General features: G+C 40.4%; 5 non-coding genes across 5 annotated transcripts; all 5 read right to left on the reverse strand.

Annotated features, from left to right (window-relative positions):
• Window positions 1–1,197: 1,197 nt before the first annotated feature.
• Window positions 1,198–1,270, reverse strand: TRNAK-CUU (transfer RNA lysine (anticodon CUU)). Its single transcript has one exon. It is a non-coding gene; the product is annotated as a tRNA-Lys (tRNA).
• Window positions 1,271–6,787: 5,517 nt separating this feature from the next.
• TRNAK-CUU (transfer RNA lysine (anticodon CUU)) lies at window positions 6,788–6,860 on the reverse strand. Its single transcript has one exon. It is a non-coding gene; the product is annotated as a tRNA-Lys (tRNA).
• Window positions 6,861–8,463: 1,603 nt separating this feature from the next.
• Window positions 8,464–8,536, reverse strand: TRNAK-CUU (transfer RNA lysine (anticodon CUU)). Its single transcript has one exon. It is a non-coding gene; the product is annotated as a tRNA-Lys (tRNA).
• Window positions 8,537–20,982: 12,446 nt separating this feature from the next.
• Window positions 20,983–21,055, reverse strand: TRNAK-CUU (transfer RNA lysine (anticodon CUU)). The gene has a single exon. It is a non-coding gene; the product is annotated as a tRNA-Lys (tRNA).
• Window positions 21,056–24,183: 3,128 nt separating this feature from the next.
• Window positions 24,184–24,256, reverse strand: TRNAK-CUU (transfer RNA lysine (anticodon CUU)). Its single transcript has one exon. It is a non-coding gene; the product is annotated as a tRNA-Lys (tRNA).
• Between the last annotated feature and the right edge of the window lie 744 nt (window positions 24,257–25,000).

The raw sequence follows: 25,000 nt of genomic DNA on the forward strand, positions 1-25,000 counted from the left end.
AAAATTTTAGTTGTTTTCGCCCAACGCGGGGCTCGAACCCACGACCCTGAAATGAAGAGTCTCATGCTCTACCGACTGAGCTAGCCGGATTCCTTTGGATGCATATAGTTTTCTTCCCTATCCCTGCACTGCCGCTTTCCACAGATAGGATGCTGTGTAATCATAGGCTCTGGTGGAGTTTGGAAAGAAAATACACATCAGCCAGAGGCAGAAATAGTCTAAGAAAGTATCAAACACAATTACCAGTCAATATCAGAACGCATTGAAGAATATCAGGAAATAGCCGATTAAACCTGTGTGGAAAAAAGTCTCATTTGTGTTTTCTCCACTTTATTTTATAGTAAGATGATACATACTTTTTCTTTTACAGTGAATACATTAAGGTGTGGTATTGCCCCATTACACATCATCCAGACATGCATTCATATATTGCATGTTAACAATGAAAATATTGCAAATATTGTAAAGAGACTTTCAATTTCTATTTTTTTGGTCAAAAAGCACTAAAATTTTAGTTGTTTTCACCCAACGTGGGGCTCGAACCCACGACCCTGAGATTAAGATTCTCATGCTCTACCGACTGAGCTAGCCGGGCTCCTTTGGATGACTATAGTTTTCTTCCCTATCCCTGCACTGCCGCTTTCCACAGATAGGATGCTGTGTAATCATAGGCTCTGGTGGAGTTTGGAAAGAAAATACACATCAGCCAGAGGCAGAAATAGTCTAAGAAAGTATCAAACACAATTACCAGTCAATATCAGAACGCATTGAAGAATATCAGGAAATAGCCGATTAAACCTGTGTGGAAAAAAGTCTTATTTGTGTTTTCTCCATTTTATAGTAAGATGATGCATACTTTTTCTTTTACAGTGAATACATTAAGGTATGGTATTGCCCCATTACACATCATCCAGACATGCATTCATATATTGCATGTTAACAATGAAAATATTGCAAATATTGTAAAGAGACTTTCAATTTCTATTTTTTTGGTCAAAAAGCACTAAAATTTTAGTTGTTTTCGCCCAACGTGGGGCTCGAACCCACGACCCTGAGATTAAGAGTCTCATGCGCTACCGACTGAGCAAGCCGGGCTCCTTTGGATGCCCATAGTTTTCTTCCCTATCCCTGCACTGCCGTTTTCCACAGATAGGATGTATTTTTTTGGTCAAAAAGCACTACAATTTTAGTTGTGCTCGCCCAACGTGGGGCTCGAACCCACGACCCTGAGATTAAGAGTCTCATGCTCTACCGACTGAGCTAGCCGGGCTCCTTTGGATGCCTATAGTTTTCTTCCCTATCCCTGCACTGCCGTTTTCCACAGATAGGATGCTGTGTAATCATAGGCTCTAGTGGAGTTTGGAAAGAAAATACACATCAGCCAGAGGCAGAAATAGTCTAAGAAAGTATCAAACACAATTACCAGTCAATATCAGAACGCATTGAAGAATATCAGGAAATAGCCGATTAAACCTGTGTGGAAAAAAGTCTTATTTGTGTTTTCTCCACTTTATTTTATAGTAAGATGATACATACTTTTTCTTTTACAGTGAATACATTAAGGTGTGGTATTGCCCCATTACACATCATCCAGACATGCATTCATATATTGCATGTTAACAATCAAAATATTGCAAATATTGTAAAGAGACTTTCAATTTCTATTTTTTTGGTCAAAAAGCACTAACATTTTAGTTGTTTTCGCCCAACGTGGGGCTCGAACCCAAGACCCTGAGATTAAGAGTCTCATGTGCTACCGACTGAGCAAGCCGGGCTCCTTTGGATGCCCATAGTTTTCTTCCCTATCCCTGCACTGCCGTTTTCCACAGATACAATGTATTTTTTTGGTCAAAAAGCACTACAATTTTAGTTGTTTTTGCCCAACGTGGGGCTCGAACCCACGACCCTGAGATTAAGAGTCTCATGCTCTACCGACTGAGCTAGCCAGGCTCCTTTGGATGCCTATAGTTTTCTTCCCTATCCCTGCACTGCCGTTTTCCACAGATAGGATGTATTTTTTTGGTCAAAAAGCACTACAATTTTAGTTGTTTTCGCGCAACGTGGGGCTCGAACCCACGACCCTGAGATTAAGAGTCTCATGCTCTACCGACTGAGCTAGCCGGGCTCTTTTGGATGCCTATAGTTTTCTTCCCTATCCCTGCACTGCCGTTTTCCACAGATAGGATGCTGTGTAATCATAGGCTCTGTTGGAGTTTGGAAAGAAAATACACATCAGCCAGAGGCAGAAATAGTCTAAGAAAGTATCAAACACAATTACCAGTCAATATCAGAACGCATTGAAGAATATCAGGAAATAGCCGATTAAACCTGTGTGAAAAAAGTCTTATTTGTGTTTTCTCCACTTTATTTTATAGTAAGATGATGCATACTTTTTCTTTTACAGTGAATACATTAAGGTATGGTATTGCCCCATTACACATCATCCAGACATGCATTCATATATTGCATGTTAACAATGAAAATATTGCAAAGAGACTTTGAATTTCTATTTTTTTGGTCAAAAAGCACTAAAATTTTAGTTGTTTTCTCCCAACGTGGGGCTCGAACCCAGGACCCTGAGATTAAGAGTCTCATGCTCTACCGACTGAGCTAGCCGGGCTCCTTTGGATGCCTATAGTTTTCTTCCCTATCCCTGCCGTTTTCCACAGATAGGATGTATTTTTTTGGTCAAAAAGCACTACAATTTTAGTTGTTTTCGCCCAATGTGGGGCTCGAACCCACGACCCTGAGATTAAGAGTCTCATGCTCTGCCGACTGAGCTAGCCGGGCTCCTTTGGATGCCTATAGTTTTCTTCCCTATCCCTGCACTGCCGTTTTCCACAGATAGGATGCTGTGTAATCATAGGCTCTGGTGGAGTTTGGAAAGAAAATACACATCAGCCAGAGGCAGAAATAGTCTAAGAAAGTATCAAACACAATTACCAGTCAATATCAGAACGCATTGAAGAATATCAGGAAATAGCCGATTAAACCTGTGTGGAAAAAAGTCTTATTTGTGTTTTCTCCACTTTATTTTATAGTAAGATGATACATACTTTTTCTTTTACAGTGAATACATTAAGGTGTGGTATTGCCCCATTACACATCATCCAGACATGCATTAATATATTGCATGTTAACAATCAAAATATTGCAAATATTGTAAAGAGACTTTCAATTTCTATTTTTTTGGTCAAAAAGCACTAACATTTTAGTTGTTTTCGCCCAACGTGGGGCTCAAACCCACGACCCTGAGATTAAGAGTCTCATGCGCTACTGACTGAGCAAGCCGGGCTCCTTTGGATGCCCATAGTTTTCTTCCCTATCCCTGCACTGCCGTTTTCCACAGATACAATGTATTTTTTTGGTCAAAAAGCACTACAATTTTAGTTGTTTTCGCCCAACGTGGGGCTCGAACCCACCACCCTGAGATTAAGAGTCTCATGCTCTACCGACTGAGCTAGCCAGGCTCCTTTGGATGCCTATAGTTTTCTTCCCTATCCCTGCACTGCCGTTTTCCACAGATAGGATGTATTTTTTTGGTCAAAAAGCACTACAATTTTAGTTGTTTTCGCGCAACGTGGGGCTCGAACCCACGACCCTGAGATTAAGAGTCTCATGCTCTACCGACTGAGCTAGCCGGGCTCTTTTGGATGCCTATAGTTTTCTTCCCTATCCCTGCTCTGCCGTTTTCCACAGATAGGATGCTGTGTAATCATAGGCTCTGGTGGAGTTTGGAAAGAAAATACACATCAGCCAGAGGCAGAAATAGTCTAAGAAAGTATCAAACATAATTACCAGTCAATATCAGAACGCATTGAAGAATATCAGGAAATAGCCGATTAAACCTGTGTGGAAAAAAGTCTTATTTGTGTTTTCTCCACTTTATTTTATAGTAAGATGATACATACTTTTTCTTTTACAGTGAATACATTAAGGTGTGGTATTGCCCCATTACACATCATCCAGACATGCATTCATATATTGCATGTTAACAATGAAAATATTGCAAAGAGACTTTCAATTTCTATTTTTTTGGTCAAAAAGCACTACAATTTTAGTTGTTTTCGCCCAACGTGGGGCTTGAACCCACGACCCTGAGATTAAGAGTCTCATGCTCTACCGACTGAGCTAGCCGGGCACCTTTGGATGCCTATAGTTTTCTTCCCTATCCCTGCACTGCCGCTTTCCACAGATAGGATGCTGTGTAATCATAGGCTCTGGTGGAGTTTGGAAAGAAAATACACATCAGCCAGAGGCAGAAATAGTCTAAGAAAGTATCAAACACAATTACCAGTCAATATCAGAACGCATTGAAGAATATCAGGAAATAGCCGATTAAACCTGTGTGGAAAAAAGTCTTATTTGTGTTTTCTCCACTTTATTTTATAGTAAGATGATACATACTTTTTCTTTTACAGTGAATACATTAAGGTGTGGTATTGCCCCATTACACATCATCCAGACATGCATTCATATATTGCATGTTAACAATGAAAATATTGCAAATATTGTAAAGAGACTTTCAATTTCTATTTTTTTGGTCAAAAAGCATTAAAATTTTAGATGTTTTCGCCAACGTGGGGCTCGAACCCACGACCCTGAGATTAAGAGTCTCATGCTCTACCGACTGAGCTAGCCGGGCTCCTTTGGATGCCTATAGTTTTCTTCCCTATCCCTGCACTGCCGTTTTCCACAGATAGGATGTATTTTTTTGGACAAAAAGCACTACAATTTTAGTTGTTTTCGCCCAACGTGGGGCTTGAACCCACGACCCTGAGATTAAGAGTCTCATGCTCTACCGACTGAGCTAGCCAGGCTCCTTTGGATGCCTATAGTTTTCTTCCCTATCCCTGCACTGCCGTTTTCCACAGATAGGATGTATTTTTTTGGTCAAAAAGCACTACAATTTTAGTTGTTTTCGCCCAACGTGGGGCTCGAACCCACAACCCTGAGATTAAGAGTCTCATGCTCTACCGACTGAGCTAGCCAGGCTCCTTTGGATGCCTATAGTTTTCTTCCCTATCCCTGCACTGCCGTTTTCCACAGATAGGATGTATTTTTTTGGTCAAAAAGCATTACAATTTTAGTTGTTTTCGCGCAACGTGGGGCTCGAACCCACGACTCTGAGATTAAGAGTCTCATGCTCTACCGACTGAGCTAGCCGGGCTCCTTTGGATGCCTATAGTTTTCTTCCCTATCCCTGCACTGCCGTTTTCCACAGATAGGATGCTGTGTAATCATAGGCTCTGGTGGAGTTTGGAAAGAAAATACACATCAGCCAGAGGCAGAAATAGTCTAAGAAAGTATCAAACATAATTACCAGTCAATATCAGAACGCATTGAAGAATATCAGGAAATAGCCGATTAAACCTGTGTGGAAAAAAGTCTTATTTGTGTTTTCTCCACTTTATTTTATAGTAAGATGATACATACTTTTTCTTTTACAGTGAATACATTAAGGTGTGGTATTGCCCCATTACACATCATCCAGACATGCATTCATATATTGCATGTTAACAATGAAAATATTGCAAATATTGTAAAGAGACTTTCAATTTCTATTTTTTTGGTCAAAAAGCACTAAAATTTTAGTTGTTTTCGCCCAATGTGGGGCTCGAACCCACGACCCTGAGATTAAGAGTCTCATGCTCTACCGACTGAGCTAGCCGGGCTCCTTTGGATGCCTATAGTTTTCTTCCCTATCCCTGCACTGCCGCTTTCCACAGATAGGATGCTGTGTAATCATAGGCTCTGGTGGAGTTTGGAAAGAAAATACACATCAGCCAGAGGCAGAAATAGTCTAAGAAAGTATCAAACACAATTACCAGTCAATATCAGAACGCATTGAAGAATATCAGGAAATAGCCGATTAAACCTGTGTGGAAAAAAGTCGTATTTGTGTTTTCTCCACTTTATTTTATAGTAAGATGATACATACTTTTTCTTTTACAGTGAATACATTAAGGTGTGGTATTGCCCCATTACACATCATCCAGACATGCATTCATATATTGCATGTTAACAATGAAAATATTGCAAATATTGTAAAGAGACTTTCAATTTCTATTTTTTTGGTCAAAAAGCACTAAAATTTTAGTTGTTTTCGCCCAACGTGGGGCTCGAACCCACGACCCTGAGATTAAGAGTCTCATGCGCTACCGACTGAGCAAGCCGGGCTCCTTCGGATGCCCATAGTTTTCTTCCCTATCCCTGCACTGCCGTTTTCCACAGATACAATGTATTTTTTTGGTCAAAAAGCACTACTATTTTAGTTGTTTTCGCCCAACGTGGGGCTTGAACCCACGACCCTGAGATTAAGAGTCTCATGCTCTACCGACTGAGCTAGCCGGGCTCCTTTGGATGCCTATAGTTTTCTTCCCTATCCCTGCACTGCCGCTTTCCACAGATAGGATGCTGTGTAATCATAGGCTCTGGTGGAGCTTGGAAAGAAAATACACATCAGCCAGAGGCAGAAATAGTCTAAGAAAGTATCAAACACAATTACCAGTCAATATCAGAACGCATTGAAGAATATCAGGAAATAGCCGATTAAACCTGTGTGGAAAAAAGTCTTATTTGTGTTTCCTCCACTTTATTTTATAGTAAGATGATACATACTTTTTCTTTTACAGTGAATACATTAAGGTGTGGTATTGCCCCATTACACATCATCCAGACATGCATTCATATATTGCATGTTAACAATGAAAATATTGCAAATATTGTAAAGAGACTTTCAATTTCTATTTTTTTGGTCAAAAAGCACTAAAATTTTAGTTGTTTTCGCCCAACGTGGGGCTCGAACCCACGACCCTGAGATTAAGAGTCTCATGCTCTACCGACTGAGCTAGCCGGGCTCCTTTGGATGCCTATAGTTTTCTTCCCTATCCCTGCACTGCCGCTTTCCACAGATAGGATGCTGTGTAATCATAGGCTCTGGTGGAGTTTGGAAAGAAAATACACATCAGCCAGAGGCAGAAATAGTCTAAGAAAGTATCAAACACAATTACCAGTCAATATCAGAACGCATTGAAGAATATCAGGAAATAGCCGATTAAACCTGTGTGGAAAAAAGTCTTATTTGTGTTTTCTCCACTTTATTTTATAGTAAGATGATACATACTTTTTCTTTTACAGTGAATACATTAAGGTGTGGTATTGCCCCATTACACATCATCCAGACATGCATTCATATATTGCATGTTAACAATGAAAATATTGCAAAGAGACTTTCAATTTCTATTTTTTTGGTCAAAAAGCACTAAAATTTTAGTTGTTTTCGCCCAACGCGGGGCTCGAACCCACGACCCTGAAATGAAGAGTCTCATGCTCTACCGACTGAGCTAGCCGGATTCCTTTGGATGCATATAGTTTTCTTCCCTATCCCTGCACTGCCGCTTTCCACAGATAGGATGCTGTGTAATCATAGGCTCTGGTGGAGTTTGGAAAGAAAATACACATCAGCCAGAGGCAGAAATAGTCTAAGAAAGTATCAAACACAATTACCAGTCAATATCAGAACGCATTGAAGAATATCAGGAAATAGCCGATTAAACCTGTGTGGAAAAAAGTCTTATTTGTGTTTTCTCCACTTTATTTTATAGTAAGATGATACATACTTTTTCTTTTACAGTGAATACATTAAGGTGTGGTATTGCCCCATTACACATCATCCAGACATGCATTCATATATTGCATGTTAACAATGAAAATATTGCAAATATTGTAAAGAGACTTTCAATTTCTATTTTTTTGGTCAAAAAGCACTAAAATTTTAGTTGTTTTCACCCAACGTGGGGCTCGAACCCACGACCCTGAGATTAAGATTCTCATGCTCTACCGACTGAGCTAGCCGGGCTCCTTTGGATGACTATAGTTTTCTTCCCTATCCCTGCACTGCCGCTTTCCACAGATAGGATGCTGTGTAATCATAGGCTCTGGTGGAGTTTGGAAAGAAAATACACATCAGCCAGAGGCAGAAATAGTCTAAGAAAGTATCAAACACAATTACCAGTCAATATCAGAACGCATTGAAGAATATCAGGAAATAGCCGATTAAACCTGTGTGGAAAAAAGTCTTATTTGTGTTTTCTCCATTTTATAGTAAGATGATGCATACTTTTTCTTTTACAGTGAATACATTAAGGTATGGTATTGCCCCATTACACATCATCCAGACATGCATTCATATATTGCATGTTAACAATGAAAATATTGCAAATATTGTAAAGAGACTTTCAATTTCTATTTTTTTGGTCAAAAAGCACTAAAATTTTAGTTGTTTTCGCCCAACGTGGGGCTCGAACCCACGACCCTGAGATTAAGAGTCTCATGCGCTACCGACTGAGCAAGCCGGGCTCCTTTGGATGCCCATAGTTTTCTTCCCTATCCCTGCACTGCCGTTTTCCACAGATAGGATGTATTTTTTTGGTCAAAAAGCACTACAATTTTAGTTGTGCTCGCCCAACGTGGGGCTCGAACCCACGACCCTGAGATTAAGAGTCTCATGCTCTACCGACTGAGCTAGCCGGGCTCCTTTGGATGCCTATAGTTTTCTTCCCTATCCCTGCACTGCCGTTTTCCACAGATAGGATGCTGTGTAATCATAGGCTCTAGTGGAGTTTGGAAAGAAAATACACATCAGCCAGAGGCAGAAATAGTCTAAGAAAGTATCAAACACAATTACCAGTCAATATCAGAACGCATTGAAGAATATCAGGAAATAGCCGATTAAACCTGTGTGGAAAAAAGTCTTATTTGTGTTTTCTCCACTTTATTTTATAGTAAGATGATACATACTTTTTCTTTTACAGTGAATACATTAAGGTGTGGTATTGCCCCATTACACATCATCCAGACATGCATTCATATATTGCATGTTAACAATCAAAATATTGCAAATATTGTAAAGAGACTTTCAATTTCTATTTTTTTGGTCAAAAAGCACTAACATTTTAGTTGTTTTCGCCCAACGTGGGGCTCGAACCCAAGACCCTGAGATTAAGAGTCTCATGTGCTACCGACTGAGCAAGCCGGGCTCCTTTGGATGCCCATAGTTTTCTTCCCTATCCCTGCACTGCCGTTTTCCACAGATACAATGTATTTTTTTGGTCAAAAAGCACTACAATTTTAGTTGTTTTTGCCCAACGTGGGGCTCGAACCCACGACCCTGAGATTAAGAGTCTCATGCTCTACCGACTGAGCTAGCCAGGCTCCTTTGGATGCCTATAGTTTTCTTCCCTATCCCTGCACTGCCGTTTTCCACAGATAGGATGTATTTTTTTGGTCAAAAAGCACTACAATTTTAGTTGTTTTCGCGCAACGTGGGGCTCGAACCCACGACCCTGAGATTAAGAGTCTCATGCTCTACCGACTGAGCTAGCCGGGCTCTTTTGGATGCCTATAGTTTTCTTCCCTATCCCTGCACTGCCGTTTTCCACAGATAGGATGCTGTGTAATCATAGGCTCTGTTGGAGTTTGGAAAGAAAATACACATCAGCCAGAGGCAGAAATAGTCTAAGAAAGTATCAAACACAATTACCAGTCAATATCAGAACGCATTGAAGAATATCAGGAAATAGCCGATTAAACCTGTGTGAAAAAAGTCTTATTTGTGTTTTCTCCACTTTATTTTATAGTAAGATGATGCATACTTTTTCTTTTACAGTGAATACATTAAGGTATGGTATTGCCCCATTACACATCATCCAGACATGCATTCATATATTGCATGTTAACAATGAAAATATTGCAAAGAGACTTTGAATTTCTATTTTTTTGGTCAAAAAGCACTAAAATTTTAGTTGTTTTCTCCCAACGTGGGGCTCGAACCCAGGACCCTGAGATTAAGAGTCTCATGCTCTACCGACTGAGCTAGCCGGGCTCCTTTGGATGCCTATAGTTTTCTTCCCTATCCCTGCCGTTTTCCACAGATAGGATGTATTTTTTTGGTCAAAAAGCACTACAATTTTAGTTGTTTTCGCCCAATGTGGGGCTCGAACCCACGACCCTGAGATTAAGAGTCTCATGCTCTGCCGACTGAGCTAGCCGGGCTCCTTTGGATGCCTATAGTTTTCTTCCCTATCCCTGCACTGCCGTTTTCCACAGATAGGATGCTGTGTAATCATAGGCTCTGGTGGAGTTTGGAAAGAAAATACACATCAGCCAGAGGCAGAAATAGTCTAAGAAAGTATCAAACACAATTACCAGTCAATATCAGAACGCATTGAAGAATATCAGGAAATAGCCGATTAAACCTGTGTGGAAAAAAGTCTTATTTGTGTTTTCTCCACTTTATTTTATAGTAAGATGATACATACTTTTTCTTTTACAGTGAATACATTAAGGTGTGGTATTGCCCCATTACACATCATCCAGACATGCATTAATATATTGCATGTTAACAATCAAAATATTGCAAATATTGTAAAGAGACTTTCAATTTCTATTTTTTTGGTCAAAAAGCACTAACATTTTAGTTGTTTTCGCCCAACGTGGGGCTCAAACCCACGACCCTGAGATTAAGAGTCTCATGCGCTACTGACTGAGCAAGCCGGGCTCCTTTGGATGCCCATAGTTTTCTTCCCTATCCCTGCACTGCCGTTTTCCACAGATACAATGTATTTTTTTGGTCAAAAAGCACTACAATTTTAGTTGTTTTCGCCCAACGTGGGGCTCGAACCCACCACCCTGAGATTAAGAGTCTCATGCTCTACCGACTGAGCTAGCCAGGCTCCTTTGGATGCCTATAGTTTTCTTCCCTATCCCTGCACTGCCGTTTTCCACAGATAGGATGTATTTTTTTGGTCAAAAAGCACTACAATTTTAGTTGTTTTCGCGCAACGTGGGGCTCGAACCCACGACCCTGAGATTAAGAGTCTCATGCTCTACCGACTGAGCTAGCCGGGCTCTTTTGGATGCCTATAGTTTTCTTCCCTATCCCTGCTCTGCCGTTTTCCACAGATAGGATGCTGTGTAATCATAGGCTCTGGTGGAGTTTGGAAAGAAAATACACATCAGCCAGAGGCAGAAATAGTCTAAGAAAGTATCAAACATAATTACCAGTCAATATCAGAACGCATTGAAGAATATCAGGAAATAGCCGATTAAACCTGTGTGGAAAAAAGTCTTATTTGTGTTTTCTCCACTTTATTTTATAGTAAGATGATACATACTTTTTCTTTTACAGTGAATACATTAAGGTGTGGTATTGCCCCATTACACATCATCCAGACATGCATTCATATATTGCATGTTAACAATGAAAATATTGCAAAGAGACTTTCAATTTCTATTTTTTTGGTCAAAAAGCACTACAATTTTAGTTGTTTTCGCCCAACGTGGGGCTTGAACCCACGACCCTGAGATTAAGAGTCTCATGCTCTACCGACTGAGCTAGCCGGGCACCTTTGGATGCCTATAGTTTTCTTCCCTATCCCTGCACTGCCGCTTTCCACAGATAGGATGCTGTGTAATCATAGGCTCTGGTGGAGTTTGGAAAGAAAATACACATCAGCCAGAGGCAGAAATAGTCTAAGAAAGTATCAAACACAATTACCAGTCAATATCAGAACGCATTGAAGAATATCAGGAAATAGCCGATTAAACCTGTGTGGAAAAAAGTCTTATTTGTGTTTTCTCCACTTTATTTTATAGTAAGATGATACATACTTTTTCTTTTACAGTGAATACATTAAGGTGTGGTATTGCCCCATTACACATCATCCAGACATGCATTCATATATTGCATGTTAACAATGAAAATATTGCAAATATTGTAAAGAGACTTTCAATTTCTATTTTTTTGGTCAAAAAGCATTAAAATTTTAGATGTTTTCGCCAACGTGGGGCTCGAACCCACGACCCTGAGATTAAGAGTCTCATGCTCTACCGACTGAGCTAGCCGGGCTCCTTTGGATGCCTATAGTTTTCTTCCCTATCCCTGCACTGCCGTTTTCCACAGATAGGATGTATTTTTTTGGACAAAAAGCACTACAATTTTAGTTGTTTTCGCCCAACGTGGGGCTTGAACCCACGACCCTGAGATTAAGAGTCTCATGCTCTACCGACTGAGCTAGCCAGGCTCCTTTGGATGCCTATAGTTTTCTTCCCTATCCCTGCACTGCCGTTTTCCACAGATAGGATGTATTTTTTTGGTCAAAAAGCACTACAATTTTAGTTGTTTTCGCCCAACGTGGGGCTCGAACCCACAACCCTGAGATTAAGAGTCTCATGCTCTACCGACTGAGCTAGCCAGGCTCCTTTGGATGCCTATAGTTTTCTTCCCTATCCCTGCACTGCCGTTTTCCACAGATAGGATGTATTTTTTTGGTCAAAAAGCATTACAATTTTAGTTGTTTTCGCGCAACGTGGGGCTCGAACCCACGACTCTGAGATTAAGAGTCTCATGCTCTACCGACTGAGCTAGCCGGGCTCCTTTGGATGCCTATAGTTTTCTTCCCTATCCCTGCACTGCCGTTTTCCACAGATAGGATGCTGTGTAATCATAGGCTCTGGTGGAGTTTGGAAAGAAAATACACATCAGCCAGAGGCAGAAATAGTCTAAGAAAGTATCAAACATAATTACCAGTCAATATCAGAACGCATTGAAGAATATCAGGAAATAGCCGATTAAACCTGTGTGGAAAAAAGTCTTATTTGTGTTTTCTCCACTTTATTTTATAGTAAGATGATACATACTTTTTCTTTTACAGTGAATACATTAAGGTGTGGTATTGCCCCATTACACATCATCCAGACATGCATTCATATATTGCATGTTAACAATGAAAATATTGCAAATATTGTAAAGAGACTTTCAATTTCTATTTTTTTGGTCAAAAAGCACTAAAATTTTAGTTGTTTTCGCCCAATGTGGGGCTCGAACCCACGACCCTGAGATTAAGAGTCTCATGCTCTACCGACTGAGCTAGCCGGGCTCCTTTGGATGCCTATAGTTTTCTTCCCTATCCCTGCACTGCCGCTTTCCACAGATAGGATGCTGTGTAATCATAGGCTCTGGTGGAGTTTGGAAAGAAAATACACATCAGCCAGAGGCAGAAATAGTCTAAGAAAGTATCAAACACAATTACCAGTCAATATCAGAACGCATTGAAGAATATCAGGAAATAGCCGATTAAACCTGTGTGGAAAAAAGTCTTATTTGTGTTTTCTCCACTTTATTTTATAGTAAGATGATGCATACTTTTTCTTTTACAGTGAATACATTAAGGTATGGTATTGCCCCATTACACATCATCCAGACATGCATTCATATATTGCATGTTAACAATGAAAATATTGCAAAGAGACTTTCAATTTCTATTTTTTTGGTCAAAAAGCACTAAAATTTTAGTTGTTTTCGCCCAACGTGGGGCTCGAACCCAGGACCCTGAGATTAAGAGTCTCATGCTCTACCGACTGCGCTAGCCGGGCTCCTTTGGATGCCTATAGTTTTCTTCCCTATCCCTGCCGTTTTCCACAGATAGGATGTATTTTTTTGGTCAAAAAGCACTACAATTTTAGTTGTTTTCGCCCAACGTGGGGCTCGAACCCACGACCCTGAGATTAAGAGTCTCATGCTCTACCGACTGAGCTAGCCAGGCTCCTTTGGATGCCTATAGTTTTCTTCCCTATCCCTGCACTGCCGTTTTCCACAGATAGGATGCTGTGTAATCATAGGCTCTGGTGGAGTTTGGAAAGAAAATACACATCAGCCAGAGGCAGAAATAGTCTAAGAAAGTATCAAACACAATTACCAGTCAATATCAGAACGCATTGAAGAATATCAGGAAATAGCCGATTAAACCTGTGTGGAAAAAAGTCTTATTTGTGTTTTCTCCACTTTATTTTATAGTAAGATGATACATACTTTTTCTTTTACAGTGAATACATTAAGGTGTGGTATTGCCCCATTACACATCATCCAGACATGCATTCATATATTGCATGTTAACAATGAAAATATTGCAAATATTGTAAAGAGACTTTCAATTTCTATTTTTTTGGTCAAAAAGCACTAACATTTTAGTTGTTTTCGCCCAACGTGGGGCTCGAACCCACGACCCTGAGATTAAGAGTCTCATGCGCTACCGACTGAGCAAGCCGGGCTCCTTTGGATGCCCATAGTTTTCTTCCCTATCCCTGCACTGCCGTTTTCCACAGATACAATGTATTTTTTTGGTCAAAAAGCACTACAATTTTAGTTGTTTTCGCCCAACGTGGGGCTCGAACCAACAACCCTGAGATTAAGAGTCTCATGCTCTACCGACTGAGCTAGCCAGGCTCCTTTGGATGCCTATAGTTTTCTTCCCTATCCCTGCACTGCCGTTTTCCACAGATAGGATGTATTTTTTTGGTCAAAAAGCACTACAATTTTAGTTGTTTTCGCGCAACGTGGGGCTCGAACCCACAACCCTGAGATTAAGAGTCTCATGCTCTACCGACTGAGCTAGCCGGGCTCTTTTGGATGCCTATAGTTTTCTTCCCTATCCCTGCACTGCCGTTTTCCACAGATAGGATGTATTTTTTTGGTCAAAAAGCACTACAATTTTAGTTGTTTTCGCCCAACGTGGGGCTCGAACCCACAACCCTGAGATTAAGAGTCTCATGCTCTACCGACTGAGCTAGCCAGGCTCCTTTGGATGCCTATAGTTTTCTTCCCTATCCCTGCACTGCCGTTTTCCACAGATAGGATGTATTTTTTTGGTCAAAAAGCATTACAATTTTAGTTGTTTTCGCGCAACGTGGGGCTCGAACCCACGACTCTGAGATTAAGAGTCTCATGCTCTACCGACTGAGCTAGCCGGGCTCCTTTGGATGCCTATAGTTTTCTTCCCTATCCCTGCACTGCCGTTTTCCACAGATAGGATGCTGTGTAATCATAGGCTCTGGTGGAGTTTGGAAAGAAAATACACATCAGCCAGAGGCAGAAATAGTCTAAGAAAGTATCAAACATAATTACCAGTCAATATCAGAACGCATTGAAGAATATCAGGAAATAGCCGATTAAACCTGTGTGGAAAAAAGTCTTATTTGTGTTTTCTCCACTTTATTTTATAGTAAGATGATACATACTTTTTCTTTTACAGTGAATACATTAAGGTGTGGTATTGCCCCATTACACATCATCCAGACATGCATTCATATATTGCATGTTAACAATGAAAATATTGCAAATATTGTAAAGAGACTTTCAATTTCTATTTTTTTGGTCAAAAAGCACTAAAATTTTAGTTGTTTTCGCCCAATGTGGGGCTCGAACCCACGACCCTGAGATTAAGAGTCTCATGCTCTACCGACTGAGCTAGCCGGGCTCCTTTGGATGCCTATAGTTTTCTTCCCTATCCCTGCACTGCCGCTTTCCACAGATAGGATGCTGTGTAATCATAGGCTCTGGTGGAGTTTGGAAAGAAAATACACATCAGCCAGAGGCAGAAATAGTCTAAGAAAGTATCAAACACAATTACCAGTCAATATCAGAACGCATTGAAGAATATCAGGAAATAGCCGATTAAACCTGTGTGGAAAAAAGTCTTATTTGTGTTTTCTCCACTTTATTTTATAGTAAGATGATGCATACTTTTTCTTTTACAGTGAATACATTAAGGTATGGTATTGCCCCATTACACATCATCCAGACATGCATTCATATATTGCATGTTAACAATGAAAATATTGCAAAGAGACTTTGAATTTCTATTTTTTTGGTCAAAAAGCACTAAAATTTTAGTTGTTTTCTCCCAACGTGGGGCTCGAACCCAGGACCCTGAGATTAAGAGTCTCATGCTCTACCGACTGAGCTAGCCGGGCTCCTTTGGATGCCTATAGTTTTCTTCCCTATCCCTGCCGTTTTCCACAGATAGGATGTATTTTTTTGGTCAAAAAGCACTACAATTTTAGTTGTTTTCGCCCAATGTGGGGCTCGAACCCACGACCCTGAGATTAAGAGTCTCATGCTCTGCCGACTGAGCTAGCCGGGCTCCTTTGGATGCCTATAGTTTTCTTCCCTATCCCTGCACTGCCGTTTTCCACAGATAGGATGCTGTGTAATCATAGGCTCTGGTGGAGTTTGGAAAGAAAATACACATCAGCCAGAGGCAGAAATAGTCTAAGAAAGTATCAAACACAATTACCAGTCAATATCAGAACGCATTGAAGAATATCAGGAAATAGCCGATTAAACCTGTGTGGAAAAAAGTCTTATTTGTGTTTTCTCCACTTTATTTTATAGTAAGATGATACATACTTTTTCTTTTACAGTGAATACATTAAGGTGTGGTATTGCCCCATTACACATCATCCAGACATGCATTAATATATTGCATGTTAACAATCAAAATATTGCAAATATTGTAAAGAGACTTTCAATTTCTATTTTTTTGGTCAAAAAGCACTAACATTTTAGTTGTTTTCGCCCAACGTGGGGCTCAAACCCACGACCCTGAGATTAAGAGTCTCATGCGCTACTGACTGAGCAAGCCGGGCTCCTTTGGATGCCCATAGTTTTCTTCCCTATCCCTGCACTGCCGTTTTCCACAGATACAATGTATTTTTTTGGTCAAAAAGCACTACAATTTTAGTTGTTTTCGCCCAACGTGGGGCTCGAACCCACCACCCTGAGATTAAGAGTCTCATGCTCTACCGACTGAGCTAGCCAGGCTCCTTTGGATGCCTATAGTTTTCTTCCCTATCCCTGCACTGCCGTTTTCCACAGATAGGATGTATTTTTTTGGTCAAAAAGCACTACAATTTTAGTTGTTTTCGCGCAACGTGGGGCTCGAACCCACGACCCTGAGATTAAGAGTCTCATGCTCTACCGACTGAGCTAGCCGGGCTCTTTTGGATGCCTATAGTTTTCTTCCCTATCCCTGCTCTGCCGTTTTCCACAGATAGGATGCTGTGTAATCATAGGCTCTGGTGGAGTTTGGAAAGAAAATACACATCAGCCAGAGGCAGAAATAGTCTAAGAAAGTATCAAACATAATTACCAGTCAATATCAGAACGCATTGAAGAATATCAGGAAATAGCCGATTAAACCTGTGTGGAAAAAAGTCTTATTTGTGTTTTCTCCACTTTATTTTATAGTAAGATGATACATACTTTTTCTTTTACAGTGAATACATTAAGGTGTGGTATTGCCCCATTACACATCATCCAGACATGCATTCATATATTGCATGTTAACAATGAAAATATTGCAAAGAGACTTTCAATTTCTATTTTTTTGGTCAAAAAGCACTACAATTTTAGTTGTTTTCGCCCAACGTGGGGCTTGAACCCACGACCCTGAGATTAAGAGTCTCATGCTCTACCGACTGAGCTAGCCGGGCACCTTTGGATGCCTATAGTTTTCTTCCCTATCCCTGCACTGCCGCTTTCCACAGATAGGATGCTGTGTAATCATAGGCTCTGGTGGAGTTTGGAAAGAAAATACACATCAGCCAGAGGCAGAAATAGTCTAAGAAAGTATCAAACACAATTACCAGTCAATATCAGAACGCATTGAAGAATATCAGGAAATAGCCGATTAAACCTGTGTGGAAAAAAGTCTTATTTGTGTTTTCTCCACTTTATTTTATAGTAAGATGATACATACTTTTTCTTTTACAGTGAATACATTAAGGTGTGGTATTGCCCCATTACACATCATCCAGACATGCATTCATATATTGCATGTTAACAATGAAAATATTGCAAATATTGTAAAGAGACTTTCAATTTCTATTTTTTTGGTCAAAAAGCATTAAAATTTTAGATGTTTTCGCCAACGTGGGGCTCGAACCCACGACCCTGAGATTAAGAGTCTCATGCTCTACCGACTGAGCTAGCCGGGCTCCTTTGGATGCCTATAGTTTTCTTCCCTATCCCTGCACTGCCGTTTTCCACAGATAGGATGTATTTTTTTGGACAAAAAGCACTACAATTTTAGTTGTTTTCGCCCAACGTGGGGCTTGAACCCACGACCCTGAGATTAAGAGTCTCATGCTCTACCGACTGAGCTAGCCAGGCTCCTTTGGATGCCTATAGTTTTCTTCCCTATCCCTGCACTGCCGTTTTCCACAGATAGGATGTATTTTTTTGGTCAAAAAGCACTACAATTTTAGTTGTTTTCGCCCAACGTGGGGCTCGAACCCACAACCCTGAGATTAAGAGTCTCATGCTCTACCGACTGAGCTAGCCAGGCTCCTTTGGATGCCTATAGTTTTCTTCCCTATCCCTGCACTGCCGTTTTCCACAGATAGGATGTATTTTTTTGGTCAAAAAGCATTACAATTTTAGTTGTTTTCGCGCAACGTGGGGCTCGAACCCACGACTCTGAGATTAAGAGTCTCATGCTCTACCGACTGAGCTAGCCGGGCTCCTTTGGATGCCTATAGTTTTCTTCCCTATCCCTGCACTGCCGTTTTCCACAGATAGGATGCTGTGTAATCATAGGCTCTGGTGGAGTTTGGAAAGAAAATACACATCAGCCAGAGGCAGAAATAGTCTAAGAAAGTATCAAACATAATTACCAGTCAATATCAGAACGCATTGAAGAATATCAGGAAATAGCCGATTAAACCTGTGTGGAAAAAAGTCTTATTTGTGTTTTCTCCACTTTATTTTATAGTAAGATGATACATACTTTTTCTTTTACAGTGAATACATTAAGGTGTGGTATTGCCCCATTACACATCATCCAGACATGCATTCATATATTGCATGTTAACAATGAAAATATTGCAAATATTGTAAAGAGACTTTCAATTTCTATTTTTTTGGTCAAAAAGCACTAAAATTTTAGTTGTTTTCGCCCAATGTGGGGCTCGAACCCACGACCCTGAGATTAAGAGTCTCATGCTCTACCGACTGAGCTAGCCGGGCTCCTTTGGATGCCTATAGTTTTCTTCCCTATCCCTGCACTGCCGCTTTCCACAGATAGGATGCTGTGTAATCATAGGCTCTGGTGGAGTTTGGAAAGAAAATACACATCAGCCAGAGGCAGAAATAGTCTAAGAAAGTATCAAACACAATTACCAGTCAATATCAGAACGCATTGAAGAATATCAGGAAATAGCCGATTAAACCTGTGTGGAAAAAAGTCTTATTTGTGTTTTCTCCACTTTATTTTATAGTAAGATGATGCATACTTTTTCTTTTACAGTGAATACATTAAGGTATGGTATTGCCCCATTACACATCATCCAGACATGCATTCATATATTGCATGTTAACAATGAAAATATTGCAAAGAGACTTTCAATTTCTATTTTTTTGGTCAAAAAGCACTAAAATTTTAGTTGTTTTCGCCCAACGTGGGGCTCGAACCCAGGACCCTGAGATTAAGAGTCTCATGCTCTACCGACTGCGCTAGCCGGGCTCCTTTGGATGCCTATAGTTTTCTTCCCTATCCCTGCCGTTTTCCACAGATAGGATGTATTTTTTTGGTCAAAAAGCACTACAATTTTAGTTGTTTTCGCCCAACGTGGGGCTCGAACCCACGACCCTGAGATTAAGAGTCTCATGCTCTACCGACTGAGCTAGCCAGGCTCCTTTGGATGCCTATAGTTTTCTTCCCTATCCCTGCACTGCCGTTTTCCACAGATAGGATGCTGTGTAATCATAGGCTCTGGTGGAGTTTGGAAAGAAAATACACATCAGCCAGAGGCAGAAATAGTCTAAGAAAGTATCAAACACAATTACCAGTCAATATCAGAACGCATTGAAGAATATCAGGAAATAGCCGATTAAACCTGTGTGGAAAAAAGTCTTATTTGTGTTTTCTCCACTTTATTTTATAGTAAGATGATACATACTTTTTCTTTTACAGTGAATACATTAAGGTGTGGTATTGCCCCATTACACATCATCCAGACATGCATTCATATATTGCATGTTAACAATGAAAATATTGCAAATATTGTAAAGAGACTTTCAATTTCTATTTTTTTGGTCAAAAAGCACTAACATTTTAGTTGTTTTCGCCCAACGTGGGGCTCGAACCCACGACCCTGAGATTAAGAGTCTCATGCGCTACCGACTGAGCAAGCCGGGCTCCTTTGGATGCCCATAGTTTTCTTCCCTATCCCTGCACTGCCGTTTTCCACAGATACAATGTATTTTTTTGGTCAAAAAGCACTACAATTTTAGTTGTTTTCGCCCAACGTGGGGCTCGAACCAACAACCCTGAGATTAAGAGTCTCATGCTCTACCGACTGAGCTAGCCAGGCTCCTTTGGCTGCCTATAGTTTTCTTCCCTATCCCTGCACTGCCGTTTTCCACAGATAGGATGTATTTTTTTGGTCAAAAAGCACTACAATTTTAGTTGTTTTCGCGCAACGTGGGGCTCGAACCCACAACCCTGAGATTAAGAGTCTCATGCTCTACCGACTGAGCTAGCCGGGCTCTTTTGGATGCCTATAGTTTTCTTCCCTATCCCTGCACTGCCGTTTTCCACAGATAGGATGCTGCGTAATCATAGGCTCTGGTGGAGTTTGGAAAGAAAATACACATCAGCCAGAGGCAGAAATAGTCTAAGAAAGTATCAAACACAATTACCAGTCAATATCAGAACGCATTGAAGAATATCAGGAAATAGCCGATTAAACCTGTGTGGAAAAAAGTCTTATTTGTGTTTTCTCCACTTTATTTTATAGTAAGATGATGCATTCTTTTTCTTTTACAGTGAATACATTAAGGTATGGTATTGCCCCATTACACATCATCCAGACATGCATTCATATATTGCATGTTAACAATGAAAATATTGCAAAGAGACTTTCAATTTCTATTTTTTTGGTCAAAAAGCACTAAAATTTTAGTTGTTTTCGCCCAACGTGGGGCTCGAACCCAGGACCCTGAGATTAAGAGTCGCATGCTCTACCGACTGAGCTAGCCGGGCTCCTTTGGATGCCTATAGTTTTCTTCCCTATCCCTGCCGTTTTCCACAGATAGGATGTATTTTTTTGGTCAAAAAGCACTACAATTTTAGTTGTTTTCGCCCAACGTGGGGCTCGAACCCACGACCCTGAGATTAAGAGTCTCATGCTCTACCGACTGAGCTAGCCGGGCTCCTTTGGATGCCTATAGTTTTCTTCCCTATCCCTGCACTGCCGTTTTCCACAGATAGGATGCTGTGTAATCATAGGCTCTGGTGGAGTTTGGAAAGAAAATACACATCAGCCAGAGGCAGAAATAGTCTAAGAAAGTATCAAACACAATTACCAGTCAATATCAGAACGCATTGAAGAATATCAGGAAATAGCCGATTAAACCTGTGTGGAAAAAAGTCTTATTTGTGTTTTCTCCACTTTATTTTATAGTAAGATGATACATACTTTTTCTTTTACAGTGAATACATTAAGGTGTGGTATTGCCCCATTACACATCATCCAGACATGCATTAATATATTGCATGTTAACAATCAAAATATTGCAAATATTGTAAAGAGACTTTCAATTTCTATTTTTTTGGTCAAAAAGCACTAACATTTTAGCTGTTTTCGCCCAACGTGGGGCTCGAACCCACGACCCTGAGATTAAGAGTCTCATGCGCTACCGACTGAGCAAGCCGGGCTCCTTTGGATGCCCATAGTTTTCTTCCCTATCCCTGCACTGCCGTTTTCCACAGATACAATGTATTTTTTTGGTCAAAAAGCACTACAATTTTAGTTGTTTTCGCCCAACGTGGGGCTCGAACCCACGACCCTGAGATTAAGAGTCTCATGCTCTACTGACTGAGCTAGCCAGGCTCCTTTGGATGCCTATAGTTTTCTTCCCTATCCCTGCACTGCCGTTTTCCACAGATAGGATGTATTTTTTTGGTCAAAAAGCACTACAATTTTAGTTGTTTTCGCGCAACGTGGGGCTCGAACCCACGACCCTGAGATTAAGAATCTCATGCTCTACCGACTGAGCTAGCCGGGCTCTTTTGGATGCCTATAGTTTTCTTCCCTATCCCTGCACTGCCGTTTTCCACAGATAGGATGCTGTGTAATCATAGGCTCTGGTGGAGTTTGGAAAGAAAATACACATCAGCCAGAGGCAGAAATAGTCTAAGAAAGTATCAAACATAATTACCAGTCAATATCAGAACGCATTGAAGAATATCAGGAAATAGCCGATTAAACCTGTGTGGAAAAAAGTCTTATTTGTGTTTTCTCCACTTTATTTTATAGTAAGATGATACATACTTTTTCTTTTACAGTGAATACATTAAGGTGTGGTATTGCCCCATTACACATCATCCAGACATGCATTCATATATTGCATGTTAACAATGAAAATATTGCAAAGAGACTTTCAATTTCTATTTTTTTGGTCAAAAAGCACTACAATTTTAGTTGTTTTCGCCCAACGTGGGGCTTGAACCCACGACCCTGAGATTAAGAGTCTCATGCTCTACCGACTGAGCTAGCCGGGCACCTTTGGATGCCTATAGTTTTCTTCCCTATCCCTGCACTGCCGCTTTCCACAGATAGGATGCTGTGTAATCATAGGCTCTGGTGGAGTTTGGAAAGAAAATACACATCAGCCAGAGGCAGAAATAGTCTAAGAAAGTATCAAACACAATTACCAGTCAATATCAGAACGCATTGAAGAATATCAGGAAATAGCCGATTAAACCTGTGTGGAAAAAAGTCTTATTTGTGTTTTCTCCACTTTATTTTATAGTAAGATGATACATACTTTTTCTTTTACAGTGAATACATTAAGGTGTGGTATTGCCCCATTACACATCATCCAGACATGCATTCATATATTGCATGTTAACAATGAAAATATTGCAAATATTGTAAAGAGACTTTCAATTTCTATTTTTTTGGTCAAAAAGCATTAAAATTTTAGATGTTTTTGCCAACGTGGGGCTCGAACCCACGACCCTGAGATTAAGAGTCTCATGCTCTACCGACTGAGCTAGCCGGGCTCCTTTGGATGCCTATAGTTTTCTTCCCTATCCCTGCACTGCCGTTTTCCACAGATAGGATGTATTTTTTTGGACAAAAAGCACTACAATTTTAGTTGTTTTCGCCCAACGTGGGGCTTGAACCCACGACCCTGAGATTAAGAGTCTCATGCTCTACCGACTGAGCTAGCCGGGCTCCTTTGGATGCCTATAGTTTTCTTCCCTATCCCTGCACTGCCGTTTTCCACAGATAGGATGCTGTGTAATCATAGGCTCTGGTGGAGTTTGGAAAGAAAATACACATCAGCCAGAGGCAGAAATAGTCTAAGAAAGTATCAAACACAATTACCAGTCAATATCAGAACGCATTGAAGAATATCAGGAAATAGCGGATTAAACCTGTGTGGAAAAAAGTCTTATTTGTGTTTTCTCCACTTTATTTTATAGTAAGATGATGCATACTTTTTCTTTTACAGTGAATACATTAAGGTATGGTATTGCCCCATTACACATCATCCAGACATGCATTCATATATTGCATGTTAACAATGAAAATATTGCAAAGAGACTTTCAATTTCTATTTTTTTGGTCAAAAAGCACTAAAATTTTAGTTGGTTTCGCCCAACATGGGGCTCGAACCCACGACCCTGAGATTAAGAGTCTCATGCTCTACCGACTGAGCTAGCCTGGCTCCTTTGGATGCCTATAGTTTTCTTCCCTATCCCTGCACTGCCGCTTTCCACAGATAGGATGCTGTGTAATCATAGGCTCTGGTGGAGTTTGGAAAGAAAATACACATCAGCCAGAGGCAGAAATAGTCTAAGAAAGTATCAAACACAATTACCAGTCAATATCAGAACGCATTGAAGAATATCAGGAAATAGCCGATTAAACCTGTGTGGAAAAAAGTCTTATTTGTGTTTTCTCCACTTTATTTTATAGTAAGATGATACATACTTTTTCTTTTACAGTGAATAAATTAAGGTGTGGTATTGCCTCATTACACATCATCCAGACATGCATTCATATATTGCATGTTAACAATGAAAATATTGCAAATATTGCAAAGAGACTTTCAATTTCTATTTTTTTGGTCAAAAAGCACTTAAATTTTAGTTGTTTTCGCCCAACGTGGGGCTCGAACCCAGTACCCTGCGATTAAGAGTCTCATGCTCTACCGACTGAGCTAGCCGGGCTCCTTTGGATGCCTATAGTTTTCTTCCCTATCCCTGCTGTTTTCCACAGATAGGATGTATTTTTTTGGTCAAAAAGCACTACAATTTTAGTTGTTTTCGCCCAACGTGGGGCTCGAACCCACGACCCTGAGATTAAGAGTCTCATGCTCTACCGACTGAGCTAGCCGGGCTCCTTTGGATGCCTATAGTTTTCTTCCCTATCCCTGCACTGCCGTTTTCCACAGATAGGATGCTGTGTAATCATAGGCTCTGGTGGAGTTTGGAAAGAAAATACACATCAGCCAGAGGCAGAAATAGTCTAAGAAAGTATCAAACACAATTACCAGTCAATATCAGAACGCATTGAAGAATATCAGGAAATAGCCGATTAAACCTGTGTGGAAAAAAGTCTTATTTGTGTTTTCTCCACTTTATTTTATAGTAAGATGATACATACTTTTTCTTTTACAGTGAATACATTAAGGTGTGGTATTGCCCCATTACACATCATCCAGACATGCATTCATATATTGCATGTTAACAATCAAAATATTGCAAATATTGTAAAGAGACTTTCAATTTCTATTTTTTTGGTCAAAAAGCACTAACATTTTAGTTGTTTTCGCCCAACGTGGGGCTCGAACCCACGACCCTGAGATTAAGAGTCTCATGCGCTACCGACTGAGCAAGCCGGGCTCCTTTGGATGCCCATAGTTTTCTTCCCTATCCCTGCACTGCCGTTTTCCATAGATACAATGTATTTTTTTGGTCAAAAAGCACTACAATTTTAGTTGTTTTCGCCCAACGTGGGGCTCGAACCCACGACCCTGAGATTAAGAGTCTCATACTCTACCGACTGAGCTAGCCAGGCTCCTTTGGATGCCTATAGTTTTCTTCCCTATCCCTGCACTGCCGTTTTCCACAGATAGGATGTA

The sequence above is a fragment of the Ambystoma mexicanum genome, chromosome 4q (genome assembly GCF_040938575.1).
Source record: "Ambystoma mexicanum isolate Mex_15411 chromosome 4q, UKY_AmexF1_1, whole genome shotgun sequence".
Classification (NCBI taxonomy): Eukaryota; Metazoa; Chordata; class Amphibia; order Caudata; family Ambystomatidae; genus Ambystoma; species Ambystoma mexicanum.